We start from the raw sequence: 18085 nt of genomic DNA on the forward strand, positions 1-18085 counted from the left end.
GACTTTCCAATTGTGTCATGAGTAAAGAAAAAGGCAGGAAATTGGACATATACAGCATAAAGATCAAGACATACAGGCCATAAATTAAGATGCACGACTACAAATGATAAGTTATGTACCGGACTTTGAATTTGATACGTTGGGAAAAGGGAAAGCCACTGACAATTTTTAACCAGAAGAGTGCAACACCAGTTATGAATGGGCAAAAGGGAGCCCAAAGAGCTTTCACAGATCCAGGCTTTGAGTCAAAGTTAAGAGACTTCATTCAGAGTCTTTGGATGCCAAGCCAGGCCAGCAGGAGGACTTCCCCCGAGCTACAATCCCAGGCTTTGTGTCCATGATTGATATTCACGGCTCTACTTAATGGATAGTAACTGTGTCATTGGGTCTGGCTAATTGTATAAAAAAGTGGAATAAAGAAAAGTTATTGAGGGGAAAGTATTTTTTTCAGAAACAATGAAGGTAGACAAAGAACACAATGCAGCTTGACAGTAATAATAAAAACACTGTGAGATATTTAAATCTGACTAATAGGATCATATAATTAGGGAAGTTAAATAAGATGGTTCTGAATTATATGTAAACACCTGACACAATGCTTTTTCGATATTCAAGAGACTATATACCAATGTTCCTAAAAGCAAGACGTTCTTGAACAAACGTTCATGTGAGAGCTACAGCAAGCTTAAGAAACACACATGCATTTCAGCTCAGATTTTACATTACCAAGTACAGAGACAATATTTTACAAATTGCTTTCAAATTTCAGAAAATATATTGAGAATTAAAACTACCACAAGCTTCTTCTAATCAAATTCCAAATCTAGTTAATATATTCTACATATGAGTTTCTGAATACAAATCCCACAAATTTTAACAAAAATTAAAAGTATAATTTCCCTATAACTGAAAAGTCCATTTTAAGTGTTCATATGTCAAATTAAACACTTAAAAAATACACAAACCTCAACTCTAAAATAAAAAATAATTTTTAAAGAATAGTTAATCATTTAAGTAAATTAGAACTACCCTAGAGGGTAAATGATCAAAAGAATGTATGATAATCTACTTCATTGTATCCTCTGCATAAAATTTTTATGCAATTTGGCTAAGCTATTATTTCAAAATCTAAAATATAATGAGCTGACTTGGAGTCTCCTTAAAACTCCAAGGCAGTTTCCTTCAGTAAACTTCATACCTGCCTTGATGAATTAATGACACATGATTACATTGAAAAAATAAACTAAAAAGGAGACCTCTCTACAATATTTATTTCAGGACTGTTTACATAGAAAATGAGTCTAAACATCTTATCCCCTCCAAAGTCATTTCCTTTTACATGCAGTTTACTTAAACTGAAAAAACTGTTTCCAAGTCTAGAGCTGAAAACAGAAACCTCCTTTAAAACACTCCAGGTACAGTAGTACAGGGATATCCTTCTTAAGGAGAGAATAAGTGGGTCAAAAGACAAAATATTTTTCATCCCATTCCCAGAGCACATGTGAGATTTATACTCAACTTGAAGTTGACACGGGCCTTGTAATTTGGCCTGTAAAAGCTGACCAAAGCTTCGCAGCAAGGGTAAAAATAAATCAGGCCATCAACATCTCAAGCAACCTCACTTTTTTATGCTGACCGAACGGTGCTTACGATGCCTGCATGAGTAGTTAAAACTTGTGTGAGTTGATAATACTCCTTACGGTGTGCAGAGTCTTAATAAATAATAGGGACATTACAGGAACATCAACATATCCAAGACCCATTTCCAAAAGGTTCAGCACAGCCATAACCATGGCACCTGTGCTCAAGAATGCATTCCGCTTCCCAGCACCAGAACAGTGACACAATCAGTTATGCACTTTTGGTACCTGCTACACTGTGATACACTGTTATTAGCTCTTGATGGTTTTCAATGGTATACATTTTAGCCTTGTACTTAATCATTAGTAAGAGAACAGTAACAAAAAGGCTCCTCCCGAATAAAACTAAAGGTAACAAACCAATGAAAGCTACCAAAAAAATAGATCTCTCTGTAGTAAGAATTATACATATTTGCCATTTAAGTTCAAATTTTATATCTAAAACACCATATATATAAAATGATGGTGTGTTATGAAAGAGTTTTATGAAAAATTACGGACTTTTTGAAAGGGTTGTTTTTTAAAAACTTCTATTAATTGACTATTTGAACAGTTTACAAGTTGCATTAATACACATGGGTTACAAAAAAAAAAAAACTTTAAATACACATATTCACTACTTTTTTGGTCCCAAGCAAAATGTTTACACAGAAATTTGGCAGTGTTAAGTCTGTGGACTCAAAGCCAATAACAACCTAAGAAAGCTGAACTTGGTTAATAAGCACATTTTCTTAGTACAACTAACATTGTATAATAATCCAAAGCAGTTAATATTTATAGGACAATCACAGTATTTTGCATATCAGATTAATTCAAAAGTACTTTTAAGAAAACTTAATATATCATATCTGTGCTTTCCCAACTGTTAATAGTCAACAGATTTCTTCTTAGCTGTAATTTGGGGGAGAAAATTATTCTCTTAAACACTATGACCCAAGGGAAGGAAATTCTTTAACTCCTCAGCCCCGTAAGCAAGAAGCCAGGAGGTAGGAGACAGGACCGTGTAGACCCTGAACTACCAATTTCACCAAGCTCAGAACCCACTCGGAACACCGAGTGGGAATTTACAGTACTGTCAAAGGGCTTTCCGGGACTAAAAGTCTTACTTACCCCGTGTTTCAAGGTCTACACATACCCTCCATAATTACACCTTTGAGAGCCCTCCTTGGCAAAGAAAACAGTCACAAACTCAAACTTACCTCCCCACACAATCCAGGCAAAACTCCTCTGAGCAATCCTCCAGGCAATGTTGAGAGGACATTCCTCTCGGCTCTCTCCTGGTGCCAACTGACCTTTGGCACATCAACATCAGAGAGGGTGGGGCGCCACGCTTCAGTTTCGGCCTGGTGCTAACACTGAACAATGTCTCTCTGGTTTCTCCAGGGCGTTAGCTGAGACTTCCTCTTCTTGTTAAGTAAGTAAACACAGTCACTACTACATTTCCAACTCTTCTCTAAAGTGGTAAAAGTAAGGCTTTAAATGGTACAAATACTAATGGCTGACACTGATGGGGAAATGACTGCATGCTCTAAATTTAAACTAACACGATGCACATAGGCTATGATTACTCCCATTTGAAAGAGGTGATAGCCAAGGAATAGAGATTAATAAATTACTTGTGGGAATTCTAGGTACAGCAATACAGCCAGTTGAGTTAATGCAGAAGACTTTCCACCATAAACACATAGAAAAGTTTCGAAGCTGCAATAAAGGAAAATCCCTCTGGTGCCAAACCAAAGCCAGAACTGATGGCCAGAGTGGCAAGCACAAAAGGAAATACTGCCAGCTGTGGCCGCCAGGAATAATCACTGGAGTCTCTTTAGTGCTTAGATCTAATTGAAATTGGTAAGGAGGTGCCCCCTCAAGGAATGAGCTCAGAAGAAAGTTCTCTCTCAGGAGAGCAGAGTTAGGCTAGATTTCTGGCCCCGATCACCTTGAACACAGGATAGAACCTGCCCAACCGTAGGCAGCAGCCCTGGTGCCTGGGGAGAGACAGATTGGATAGGATAGGTCTTGGGCACGCAAGGTATAAAGTCGGTACTGAGGTCCTTTGATAAAACCGGCTGTCGTCAAAGCTGCACTCACAGTTAAAAGGGGGACAGAACAAATCCACCCACTGTCTTAGTGAGACTTCAGTGGAGCTCGTCTCTGAGAATCTGGGTGAGAGGGCAGGGGAATGCTTACAACCGAAAATTAAAACCCTAACTAAGCCTGTGTCCTAACAGTTCTGAAGTCTGAATCTTATTTGTACGAGAATCTCCAAGCTAAGAAACTAAGAAAACTTGGGGAGTCCTGGGCTTGTGATGTCCCTGGAGTATCTGAACTAGACAAACATAAAACCACTTTAAAGTAGCACCCCATAAACAAGGCCACAGTGGATTTCCACAAGCTTGGAAAACCAAACCACAACAAAAGCAAAAGAGAATGCCCACTGGAAATGAGCTTACAATTTAGAATTTACAAAATGTGTGAGAAAATGATTTCCCGTGATTGAGCATTAACAAATACATTCTAATATTTTAACATGAAGGTACAAAAAAGAAAAAGCCTAAAAAAAAAAATTAAAAAAAAAAAAGAAAAAGCCTAATTATTAAAAGATGGGGAAGGAAAGAGCCTATCAATAGGAAACGGAAAAAACAGGTTTCATAAAAACTAAAAAGAATTTATATGCATGAAGATACGCACTTTTCTCTGCAAGGAGCACCCAGAGTTTCCATCAGAATTCTGCAACTAAAAATGGAATAGCATCACTATAAATAGACAGAATTTTTAAAGCTTGTTTAGAAAAGCAATAATCAATGCCAGAACTCAATTGTCTGGCAGAACCCATTCCACACCGACTTTCCTTCTCTACCATTTCTTAAACTCCTGACCACTCTGCCCTGCAACTTCTCATTCCTGAAAATTCTAACCCAGCCCCCAAGCCATTCTGAAACGTCCGATACCCTTGCAAAAAATGATGGAGTGGAAACTGTGATGTGCCACCCGGATCCCCCTTCACGACTGGAGGATTTATTCCCCAGTTGCTGCAGTGCTGCCAGCACACCGGCCCCAGCTACCAGCTCTGTACACATGGCCTTGGCCAAAGGGTCTCCTCGTGCAAGCTCATGCTCCCCTCCCAGGACGGCCCATGTCCAAAGTCTGGCTGAAGTGGGGAACGTGAAGGCGTGTCCCCCTCGCTCCAGCTGGAGACAGTGGGAGCACCATCCCAGCTCTAGAACCTCCACCGGCCATGTCTCTGTCGAGACTACAGGGCAGCCTCACCATCCCCTCTGCCTGACACTGGTCTCCTTCCATTGCACGGGGGCTTCCTGAGAGACTTCCAGCACATTTCCATCTCAGAGTCTGCACCCTGGGGAGCTCAGGCTGCAACAGAGGAGCATCAGGGGAAAAAAAAAGAGGGCAGGATAGTGGGGCGGTATTATCAAGGAAATGAAAAGAATAATAAACCCTTGAAACCAGTGGGGAGAAGAGCAGAAAGTACTAACATAATCTCTTTCTTTGATAGTAGAAAGGAAAACCTTTTTCCAAATGAATGACACAATCACAGAAGTTCCAGCCCAACACATCAGTGTATCTGGGAACTACAGGGTCAAAAGGGATCTTACAAGCTGTTCCAGCTCCAACCCCTGTCATTTTGAAGATAAAGCCCTTAGGCCCACAGGTCTGCCAAACACCAAAACTGTCGCTGCTTAGAAATAGGTAGTCTTTTAAGATGGTCACTTTCATAACAATAAGTCAACAGGAGCATTTAACACCCTGCTAGGACAAGGTTGTCAGCAGTGGTATGCGTGTGTGTTTGTGTGTGTGTGCAATTTCCTAGCTTCCTGTAGTAGTCATGGAGAAATGTGCGGCCACCAGATCGCTTCCAAATGCATAGTATTTCTCATGGTGCTTCTGGGGAAATGCCCTAGCTTAGAAAGGGGAGAGAACTGACAAATACCTGTGAGCCTTGCTTAGATTTGTCCCGTGTCCCCAGTAAGAGAATTCTGATGTATCTTTTAGTTCCAAATCATTGGTAAAGATGTTAATGATAGTTTTATAAAAGGTTAATCTGGCATGGTCTGGGATATGACTAATGCGTATCCAGAATACTAATAAAAAACTGCATGGACTAAAACCACAGTCATTTATATGCACACTCAGGCTGCCAATGACATGGGACAAATCTAAACACAGCTTGTGGGTATTTGTTGGTCCAGAAGTACCATGAGAAAGTATGCACCAGAAGTAGCCATGAGAAATATTACGTATTTGGAAGGTGGCAGATTTGCTTGCTGTACACTTTCCCAAGACTATTGAAGGGAGTTGGAACTTTAGCATACACACACACATCTTTCCTTGCAGCCTTGCCCCACTTTTCATACTTTGTAACCACAAGTATAGAGGCAGACAAGATAAGCTCTAGCAAAACCTATCAAACTAAGCCCATCGGATACAAAAAGACATGAAGTCGTTTACATAAATTGTTAGGACGGTCAAGCAGAATGGACCATCACTGTCACAATCCATTTATCTTGGAAACCTGGGCAGAACCCCACTCTCAGGTCCTGTGCAGCTCAACTTCAGTTCTTCAACTGGTCTTCCTCTCCTGAGAATCACAATCTACTGCATCTTCTCGAAGCCAACACTTCTCCTTCTAACTTGAAACCTTTTTTTTTTCAATGGGAGTAAGGAACTAAGATGCTACAAGTATGAGAGAATCCAAAAGAGGTTTCTAAACTCTAAGTTGTATATGTCAAATCTCAGTTATTTACAAGCTAATCTAGCTAAGCCCATACAGGTAGAATGACCACGCCAAAGCTTTAACAGCTCATCTGGAAAAGGAATAAGAGTGCAATATAATTCATATTTGGGGAGAATCATGTCAAATTATCAACATTTAATAGGTGTACAAAAGGGCAAACATGCATGGTATGTGAATTAGAGGAAGAACCAATTTGTTCATATGAAAAAAGAAGATTAAATGAGTCATCATGGGTTTGGAGCTATTGTCTGGACATAGAAACTGGATTAAAGGTAGAAAACAGAAAAACAGAAAAAATACATATATATAAATGGGCACTTCTTGGGATTAACAAATACAAACAGCAGGACCAAAAATATTCATTCTTCACATAAGTTATTTGGAAGAGTGAGATAATTCAATTTTAAGTCTACAGATGGCTTAAGTCTCTTATTACAAGGTAGGAAAATGCTGATTTGAGAAAGATGAACTTCAAAATAATGTAACAGTACGTAAGTGAACAAAATGGTAGTTTTGCCTTAAATTGGCAACGTTTGGGTATATATTAGGGAACCACAAAACTTATTTGATTATGGATTTTAAATGTTCATTTTCCACTGAGGAACCACTGTAGAATTCCAATAAGTCATGCTCTTATTTGGCAATTTCAATCAAAAACCAACAAAATTTTGGGGAAAAAAAAAAGAACAGTGAAAAGGAAAGAAAAAGGTGATTTCTTATTTCTATCCATGTCCTATAACCAAAGAGAAGTTGGAAAGTGTAGCGACCTCAGCGCTGGGAAACGAACACTTATGTTTATGCACCAGGTCTGTCACTCAATAGGTCTGCGCCCCAGGCGAGTAACTTAACCTCCCTCGGTCTCCATTTCCTCTCCCGTAAAATGAGATCAATGAGAGCAGTTTGTAAATGCCCATTCAGGGCTATTCTAGAATGCGTACCTCAACCAAATGTAAAAATTAAAACTCTACGTAATTGGATTTGGGCTAAAACACAGCAATCGGCAGTTTTACTCTTTTCAACATAAAACGGTAAGTTTTCAGGAAAGAGAAAAATGAAATGACCAAATAGTCAGAAAACCTAAAGATAAATGAGGGGAAAGTATTAGTTGCTATGAGGACATCAATAAATTCACCTCAGAAATTAGGAAGAAACAATTTTGATAGAACCTCTGATTTCTGCTAAGAAAATTCCCACTGAAATACAGACGCTGCTGAAACACAACAGGTACCATGAATTTCTGAGCGGCAGGGAAAATGAAAGCTTTTGGCATATGGTACCAATATTTCCTGTCATGGTGAAGCTTTCACTTAGAGCTTCCTCATTTCACCCGACTCAGATGGTGCTCGCATTCCACGTAACTGGCTCGGAGAATGCATATCAAAAGAACTGACAGGATGTTCCCTGTAAAACAGCATTTTTTTTAACTTATAACAGCTTTACCCCAAACCTGTGCTTTCCATGTGAAGTTTAACTCTAAAAGAAAAAAAAAAAAAAAAAAAAAAAGATAGGATTACTTTAGCCTCTTAAAACCACGGGTGCTTCGGGATTCTTAAGTGCTGTTTGAAAAGAAAGACATTTAATAGCAGAGTACCAATGCCTCCCAGAGTATCTTCACCTCTGCAGTACAGTCAGGGAATTATCACATCAGCTAGACAATATGACTTAACCTCTCCTAATGATGATCATGTGCTCTAGTGCTGGGAAGAATGGGAAGGGGGAAGGAAGGGGTGGGGGGAAATCAGCAAATACAGAAAATGAGTTGTGAATGCTGATAAAGGTACTAAGTTAGCAAAAAAAAAAAAAAAAAATCAGGGGAAATGCCAAAGTTTCAGTGCAAAGCACGTACCCTCTGAAATACTGCAAAGAATCACCCTAGACATACTTTAACAAGCTAATGCGGAGCAAGCAGCCTTGAAAAATTAAACCAGGCAGCATTACAATAAACAGAATGAAACGTCTGTTTTCAGAGCAGCAGTTTAGAAAAGGCTGTGCAAAGAGCTGTTGAAATGGTATTGCTTATGTCATCCTTTGAAAATAAAACCTGCAATTAAATTTGCACATCAGATGATCCTGGAAGCTTGTATGTTACCAGTAAGTAGGGGTGGCAGAGGGGGCTTAAATCAGGCTGTGTCATTGGCACACAGAACTGGGGTCATATAAAGACAAGCCACTGTGGCGACACTTCAGTGTGACCTGAGGCTGAATGCCACGGTGATGTGCCACGGCAATGCACTGATACTAAAGTGCCAGGGGCTGTGTCACTTTTTTTTTAAACATTTTTTAATTGAGTTATAGTCATTTTACAATGCTGTATCAAATTCCAGTGTAGAGCATAATTTTTCAGTTATACATGAACATACATATATTCATTGTTGCATTTTTTTTCGCTGTGAGCAACCACAAGATCTTGTATATATTTCCCTGTGCTATACAGTATAATTGTAACTTCTTTGAAGATCATTGGATGGAGTCTGCCAAGTCCGCAGGAGTTCGTTATGGCCCTGGGCTGAAAAGCATTAATACAGTGAAGGTTTACCCGAGTGGGGCAAAATATTAAGGAGCACTTTCAAGTTTATTTTCAGTCGACAAAAATGTTGATTCTCCAAACCAGCACTTTATTTTATTTTTTTTGAAGTGTAGTTGATTTGCAACGTTAGCTTCAGGTGTACAGCAAAGTGATTCAGTTATATATGCATCTATATTTTTTCTTTTCAGATTCTTTTCTCCAAACCAATTCTTAATCTTTGTTTAGTTTGCAGTTCAAGATCTTTCAGTGACAACATCTCTAATTTCCTTGTACTCTTGACATTGGGCCACAGAAAGAGACTACATTAACCTATGGCATATTGTGGTGAAAAGAACCATGGATTTGAATCCTAAAACCTTCATTTCTCCCCTGGCTTTCCAATTTGGTCTTCCACGACCTTAAGCAAATCATTAATATCGGCAAGAGAATATGGTTGTAAAAACTCTATTTCCTGTGGCACGCACTGTTACTCACGGCTGTGTGGCTTGGGCCACGTTGCTTCACTGAGTCTGTCTGCTTATCCATGGGATGAACGTAACAGAATCTTCCTCAGAGAGACTGAGTGATACAACCTCTGCGAGGAGCACAGCAGAGTGCCTGCTTGACTGCCGGAAATAAATGACAGCTTACAAAACAGCTCTACTCCTCTGAGTTTCTTTACCTTTTAAGTAACCTGCCTCGGAAATCAAGCTATTATATCTTAGAATAAGATTTCCTGTGCTTCACGGTGTCATCAACAGGTCACTGATTACTTGGGAAAGCTGAGTCTTCTCAATAAAGAGCTAAATTTTATTCACAACTGTGTAGCCTTCTGCATGTGCCTTCAAAATCTTTTTTCACTTTGGTTAAATAGGAAAGCATTATTTCATAATGATCTGTGATCCTATTTAGTCAAGTGTCCAAACTGATATTTTCTATAAAAATCCCAAAGTCTTTTTGACTTCAAAATAATTTTAAGGTTTCCTAGAGGGTCCCTGTCAAATCTCAAAGGATCCGTCTCTCATCTGATAAAAGAGAAATGTTTAAATAATTAGGTTTATTCGGTACGTTAAATTACATGGGAAGGACGGCCAAATAAGAAGTGATGATAAACCCTCCTACGTTGTACATATATAGATAATATCATACTAGTATAAGTAGTTCAGAAATTGTGTGAAGTTCATAGAAATTTGCCGATACCTGTTAGTAAGTCGTCCAAGTATTATCTTAAATTGTTACACGCCACAGAAATAACTAAATTTCCTTATCAGATGAAATCTCATCAGAATTTTAACCAGAACTGTTTGTAAGTCTTCTGTCATTCACAGTTATTGTTTACTCTGATTCTTCTCTGAAAGTTTTATCAATCGGCTACTGTGAGACCGCACAGTGACAGCATCACTTGTGAGACTGCACCGTGACAGCATCACTTGAATAACCTTGAGACCATGCTACCTGGACTGTGTAAGAACTTCCAGAACTAACGAAGCAGCTGATGGATTCACAGAACTGCTAACCAAAGATCAAGCAGAACACAGGACTGAATGAACTGATGTGGATGATTATAATTTCAGTGACTTTTGTTTGAAGCATTGCTGGTGTTTTAATGTTATGTTTCCTAGATTTAAGGAAATCTTTTTCTCTTAAGCTACTGATAATTGACAGCAATCTGGCAAATGATACCTTTGTAAGCAGAACTGATGCATTTATCTCTTCTCCCTACCTGATCCCTGCAGAATTCGAAACCGTTTAGGGAGTGTTCTTACTTTCAGGGCAATGTAGTGATTTGCATAAATTCAACAAGGATCTGTTCTCCCTGTAACAGGACACAACTGTAAACATGTTTATATCAGCAAGGCTTTGACCAGAATGTCATATCTGAGAATGATGTGCACAGAGTCAGATACGATCAGACAGCTTTAAGGAACTAAGGTTGACTTCAAGGAGCCAATGTTCATAAAGCTCCCTTCTAAAAAACTGCCTGGGATCTTGCTTACAGGACTGCCTGAGAGGTGAGTAAGGAAGGTCATTTTCTGGAAGACCAAGGAATCTCAGGATATTTTGGGGACCTCGAAAAGAGAGGAATTCACCCAAGTCTATAAGTATTGCAGGCAAAAGCTGATGGTGAGTCTGTGGCTTGGTTTTCTAATCCGAAGAAGCTTTTAGAAGTCTAAGCCGAGCTTCTTTATTAGAAGTAGTTCCAGCAAAGCATACTTAAAAAGAGCACACATGGTCACTCACTGTTCTTGCTGGACTAGATGTAAATAATCAGGCCAAGTTGAATGATTAGTCTTACTTAGAATATCTTCGATAGAAATAGGTGTGTAAATAGGGACAAAAATTATGTTTCATTGGAAAACTATAGCACACTCCTTTGGGTATTAAATTCTTGCTCTGTTCATCGCCTTTGAAGTTTTTGTTATCTACCTAAAAACTGGACTGGATCCTGAATTCTTTGAGGCTCCTCCAATATTTAGCTACAACTACTCTCCAAACTAATGTTTCCAATTTCCCCCCATCCTTCTGACTTGGAACCATTCAGAAATAAAACTGCACCTTTCCCTAAGCCCTGCAAGCTGAAACTGGACAACCTAATGGAAACTTCTGAGAAATCACTGCAATAACTCACCTATCAACAGCCTCCCTGCCTGTTGCCACGTGGGCCCCTCGGAAAGTTCTTCAGAACACGTGATGACACCCCCAGCGACAAATCACAAACCAGGAAAAGCTGCCAGGTTGCTGCGTTTTGCTCTCACTCCATTTGAAGATTCTTTGAGTCCAACATCTAGAAATGACTGACTGACTGTCCTCTGGACTAAAAAACTAAGTTCATAGTTTGTCCTAATCGTTAATCTTCTTCCCCATCCTTTTGTTTCCTACACTTATCTCATACTCTTTAATCCATCATTTTCCTCCACAGCTGTCCATTCTCCATCCAACCCAGCAGAAAAACACTCGCATCTAATCGTTTCATTTCCTTATGAAGGCTCCCATGTCACACAAAACTTTTACTAAATAAATTTGCGTGCTTTTCTCCTGTTAATCTCTTTGTCACTTCAATTTGCACGTCCAGCCAGGGACCGTGAGAGGATGGAGAAAATCACCCTCCTCCCCTCTATTCCACAGACACTATACTTACACTCTTACCAATGGTTTCTAAGTTGTTTCTTTCTGTTCTCCCACACTCTCCCCAAAGCACTGCACATCACTTCTTTTAAAAATCTGTCCCAATTTGACAGAGAAAACATTTCCACACATCTCTTAGTTTAACAGTGATAATTTATCTCTTGTTAAAACTACTTCCACAAACCTTCTTCAAAATTTTCTTGCTGACTTTTCACCTTTGTTTTTCCTTTTAGATCAACAGGATTCATTCTGTTAGCTGTCAGCATGGAATTTTTTATTGTGTATGTATAAGGCATAAACATGCGGGAGATTTTTTTATCTAGATCAAAATAAACATACAGCTTAGATTTATGTTTTCAGTGTCAAGCTCTAACTTAAAATTGTAATGTAGACCTACTGTACGTCTATTTTTTTTAAGGTAGATTAGGTCTTTCTGTACTCTTAATAATAATATCAGACCCTATCCCTAAATTAAAAATCATGTCTATTTACCTTTTTATAAATCGGGTGTAGGTGGTAATCCTTTCTTTACACCTGCCCAGATTATTCTAACTGTATTTAATCCAAAACCAGAAGTGCCTTTTTGACCAACTCCCAAGGAAGGTCATTTTGTACATCAGAGGATAAAGCTTACACATTAACCTAATGCTACGTCTTCCACCCCAAAGAGGGCACAGCTTAACTTTGACTGTGAAACCAGAATTAAGTTTTAAGGTAACGTGTGTTGACTCTGCTGGTCCTAAAGCAGCATTTCATTTATGTAAGGATGCCTGTTGTCACTCTTTATTTCTTATAGCCTTTGAGTATTAGGGTTCTCACTGACACACAGAGAACTTCTATGGCCTCTTCATTTAAAATCAGAACATCACCCATGAGCCAGTCAGTCAGTCCCTGAGGCTATGAACGTCCAGAACTTGATGTCAAAATTGAATTCGCATCTCAGATTCCCAAAATAAGCTGTCTTTCACATATGTGGTATGTTTCAAATATGCTACTCAAAAGTCTCCCTTAACTGACTTCAATTCAACATTAGAAAAGACTAAGAATCAGACAAGATAAGGTAGCTTTTCTCAACATGCGTTAACTTTATCAAATGTTTTCTGTCTTTAAATAGAAACATTAATTCAAATCAGCTATAATTCTATTTTAAAATCTGGCTGCTATGGTGTAGTAAGTACATATTACATAGTCACATACATGGATTTTAAGTAGATTTTGATGTGGCTCTTTTAGAAGGACATACACCTATGCATGCCTCCCACAGCAATTCTCCTTGCATCCTCCACTTCCTGAGGGGGGCTGCTTAAAGACATTTCCGTATCTGCTAGCAACGGACACCGCTCTACTCTTAAAAAGCAAGCAATCTTCAAGGTTTCCCCCAGCCCCCAAATTAAAACAGTATAAAATGCATAACAATGAGTATTCAGTTTACTTTATGCCACTTTGATCCATTTAACAATGAAATAAAATTCAGTATCTATCAAAGACCACGCATTCCTAGGTATCCTGTTCAGAAACATTAAAAAAAAAAGTCTACTTTACTTCAAGGCAAACGCTATTGTGCATTCATTCCACTGGGACACCACTCGCCCACAGATGCACGCCAATAAGTCAGGATAAACCATGAAGCTCTCATACTCACCCGCTAGCTGTCTAAGCCAGACTCTACTCGTTAGCGGGGACTGTCAGTAGTTACAGCAACGACCACGGACTTCGCGTTGCCCGGAATCCCTCCCAGAGCGTGTGCGCGCGCACACGTGCAGTTTACACAGCGCTTCCACTTTCTCTGTTCGTCTTAATTCTCACACTTTCGTCACCCTATCAAAAATTACACAGTGGGTTACGTGAATGACTTCATCATACGGTGACGCAGCCACTACTCAGTACTGACCTTGGACAGCAGACCTGTAGAGATCTCATCGCAATAGCCCTGATTCACCACCAAAGAACAGAGGGATGGATGAGGGGAAAAAATAAGAATGACAGAAAAAATATGAATTTTAAAGACTCATAAGCCACATCAACAAACAAATATTTATTATAAATTTACCTGATGTGTGTTGAAATTTGCCTCACGCGAATATGCTGACTGTCTCATAAATAAGATGCAGAATTTACCCGATAGGTCACTCTGTACTATGGATACTGACACACGCACTAAAAGCACACAGGTATATATATGAATACTGAACACAGCATAAACCTAATAAAATCATACTTAAGAGTAATAAAAGGTCAAAAGCCTATGATGTTGGCTAGGGAAGGGTTACTCATAAAATCTGAATAAATAGAAAGTTTTCGGGAAGCGAATTGCCACTTCTCTTCCAGTAAGGTTAGGAAGGCACTGTGAGGAGCTAATATCTGAAGATGATGTCACAACAGAAATTAAAGAGTCTAACAGAGCAAGAAGGATTAAGTGGTCCTTTCTGATTAAAGACAAGCTGAGGAACAAAGGATACAGGCAGAAAAACAGCAAGAAACAAGACGGATAATTACCGTCAAGGAGGACAGGGTGGTGGGATTTGGGGAGGCGGGGGCTGAGCTGAGAATTCTGGACTCCTCTGTGGGGTATAAAATTCAGTCCCTGTGATTGGCAGAGAAGAAACTCTTAAAAATGAATCACCTGGAGAAGGCGGCATCCGCTCAGTAGCGCTCAACTATGTGCCAAAGTCCAAATAAAAGAACCAGAACAACTAAGCTGCAGTGATAAATGCCAGGTGGGTTTGCGAAAAACAGTCAAGAGGGAAGTGCCATGTTTTGACAAAAGCCTGGATGTCTAGGGAGTGACAGCAGAGAGTGAAGAGACACAAACACACACACACACACACACGCGCGCGCGTACAGAATGCTTTCTTGCTGGAGGCATTGGGGATACAGTGGGTATTTCTCAAAACAGTGAGATGACAATAAGATACAGGTTTTGAAGTGACAATCTGTAGCTTTATCTTACTTATTTATTTATTAATTCATTCGTCTGTCTGTCTATCTATCTAGTTGGTGATTAGTTTTCCTGCCTTCCTTTGCCTCCTGAAAGAATGAATAAATAAATGAAGGTATACTCAGTCCCTGCTATGAAGTGTGTACTATACTAGTTATAAATGAAATCATATAGTCATTCTAGAAGCAGAAATTATTATTATGAATTTTCTCAATAATGTAGGTGTAAAAGAGAGAAAGGGAAAATCTCTTCAATTCAAATTAATTAAATGGAAAACCATTTTGCTGGCTGAGAGGTTATGAGTTAGAGAAGACATATCAGAACCAGAACTGAACTAAATGAAACTGTGCTGTATATGACTCTTTAGGTTTAAATTATTAAATCGACAAGGATGACTGTAATTCAGTAAGTGGTATTTCTCCGGGGTTTGAAATTCGCTAGCTCTCTTAACATCATCATTCCACTCAGGGAACGGTACTAAGCTGGTTAAATCTGAGTTATACCCAAGTAACTACAGTCTGGTTATTTTAATTTCTCACGAGGCCTGTGGCATCTGGGGTTCTGATTATTTTCCTGGCTGATTTAATTTCCAAATATCTCAGACTGTACAGAGCTGGGTTGGCTATGAAAGCATCGACCCCAAGTAGGAAGCTCTCATTACATCCGTTCTGACCACAGGGCATACAGTGTATACGCCCAAATCAACCACTCACTTTATGAACCCAAATTCATTGTTTCACTTGTGTGCACGCCTCCTCATTCCTGTGTTATATTTGAAACGTAACTGAAAAACTTTTACATGTCTTTTAAATGTTTGTAGGTATGGACAAGTTTAAGGTTAAGACAGCTGACCCACTGCCACAGCACACGTAAATACAGGAAAGCAAATTACTTGAAATGTTGACCCATTAAAATCAAGAATGGAGAAGTCTGGTTTCTTTCGTCAAGATGTTTTTGTCAGTTCTCTTCTCCCCTCCCCTATAATGCGTCAACAAACGATGACAAATTCACAACTGCAGTACAGGAGAGTGATTCCCCACCAGTTCTGACTGCAAAGGGGAGGTTTAAGGCTGTGTGAAGGGAGTAAGCCCCTGCTAGTTAGCACTGAAAGAAATAATCAACAGATTAAAGGCACTGAAGTAGCTAATTCTACTAAGTCACTACTTTTGCATTCTAACTACTTGGTTTTTAATGATGGAAATTTAACTGTTGCCCAAAGGGTGGGAAACTGGTAGTAAGAAAACACAGGTGACCCAACCTGAGAGAGTCATGCCAACCATAAAACTCCGCGGATTATTCATCACCATGGTAATAACTCTTAAAACAGACACACAAGCCAATTCACAGATTCCATCTGCAAACCAGGAAGTGATTTGGGAGTGTATACATGTATATAATTTACACAGTGTCCTGGGCCAAACTAATAACAGTCCAAGAGATGAAGCTTAAAGAAACTTAATAACACTGACTCCCAAGATATAAAAAGGTAATTTGTTTCTCACAACAAAGAACCTTAGAGGATGTTACAAAAACACAGGAACAATAATCAGGAACATTCTCCTGGATGCTGAGTCATTAACTGAATTTGAAAGGTCAGGCATGACTCCTAACACCACCATATCTGTTTGAGGAGAGCATATATCTTTTGCAGGAAAATAAAGTCCAAAGCTCATGCTTTGTGACTTACTTTGAATACAAAGAACATTACCTATTTAAGATTGTGAGTAAGCTTAACTGAAAAATGGTCTTTTCAGAGATACTAAAATTCAAAGCACAATATAACTTGATTTCGATCTTCGGTAGCAAAATATTCAAATAAAAGTGTGCTAAAACACAATTAAGAAAATAAAAAGATAACGCACTGACTGTAATATTTAGGAATCATAATTCTTTTAACATTTCCTTTAAGACAAGAGTACTTGTGGTTCTGTCTGAGAAAGTCTTTCTCCTTCATTTTTGAAGGATAATTTTGCTGGATATAGAATTCTTGGTTGCTGATTCTGGTTTTGGTTTTCCTACACTTTAAATATTTCACTCTACACTCCTCTCCTTGCTTACCTGGATCCTGGAGAGAAGACCAATGTAATTCTGCTACAGGTAAGATGTACTGTGTGCTGCTAGCCACTCTGCGGAGAATAAAAACACAGTCTGTCTCTTCAGCACTTCATAGTGCCCTGCCGGTCCTGCCTGTTCAGCCAATGCATAGTCTAAGCACCAAGGGAGGTACTTGAAGAAAATCTGAAAGATACAGATTCAGTAAGATACACCGGGACTAGACTCCTCATGTCCGCAGGGAGCTTAGAAACTAAGGGGCTTTAAAATCGATAATTCTAATTTGTAAATGAAACTATTAACTTCTTGAGGGCAGGGACCTTACCTTTAAAGCTGGCCTACCACTCCTCTACCTCGTCTACACTGGCTTCCTGTGTCACTAAGGAGAATGACGAACTTGACAATCAGGCACACTATGCATTTAGGTCAGTGTTAGTTGCCCTCTGACTGCAGCTCATCAACCCTTCATTTCCTTTTGGTTCCACGACACGGTCCCGACAATAACTATGTTCTTGGGTTATGATACAGCTCACCTTCCTTCACCCACCTCAGAAAATAACTGCACTTCTCACATAACTTAAAAAAAAATAATGGAGATGAGCTGGATGAGCCCCGTTATCTACACGGAAATAAGAAAATCTCCAAGAGCATGAAAGATCTATTATATACTGCTTTAAAAACGGATTCACAAATGACAGGCTTCCACATAACATTTAAAATATTCTACTTACTCATTTCAGAAATGCAACTCAGGCAAAAATTCAGCCAATAATATATCTTATAGTACTATCTTAAAGGCATGTCCTTATATGATAGGAAAATACATCCTTGTTGGATAGAATAATCAAAACGTTCTGGGCAACTGTCACCCAAGTTTTTTACTGACTGAATCAAATCCCCTAAACAGAATCCCTGTCCTCTTGGAAATACTTACTGCCTTTTCAAGGTATTTTGAAGAATTAAATTCAGAGCATAAAATTTTTAAATAAGCTTTTCACCATGTTAAATGTTTCACTCGGGCTTTTTCACCTCATGTGAATTCCATGCTAAAGATCCAGAGCTAGAGTAAATCCTGA

At 39.0% G+C, this 18085-nt stretch overlaps 1 protein-coding gene across 6 annotated transcripts in view; it reads right to left on the minus strand.

Annotated features, from left to right (window-relative positions):
* The window catches only part of EPS8 (EGFR pathway substrate 8, signaling adaptor), a 147829-nt gene that overhangs the window by 82321 nt on the left and 47423 nt on the right, over nucleotides 1-18085 (minus strand). For 2 of the 6 annotated variants that reach the window (XM_074357467.1, XM_074357469.1), the window contains exons 2-3: nucleotides 17016-17195; nucleotides 13662-13837 (exon numbers count right to left, since the gene is read on the minus strand). The exons of 2 other annotated variants lie outside the window; for them this stretch is intronic. The gene's annotated coding sequence lies outside the window, so the exon portion shown is untranslated. Of the gene's footprint in view, nucleotides 1-2839; nucleotides 2980-13661; nucleotides 13838-17015; nucleotides 17196-18085 lie in introns of those variants that run through there. 2 more of the 6 variants (XM_074357470.1, XM_010946478.3) reach the window with 2 other exon arrangements.

The sequence above is a fragment of the Camelus bactrianus genome, chromosome 34 (assembly GCF_048773025.1).
Source record: "Camelus bactrianus isolate YW-2024 breed Bactrian camel chromosome 34, ASM4877302v1, whole genome shotgun sequence".
NCBI lineage: Eukaryota > Metazoa > Chordata > Mammalia > Artiodactyla > Camelidae > Camelus > Camelus bactrianus.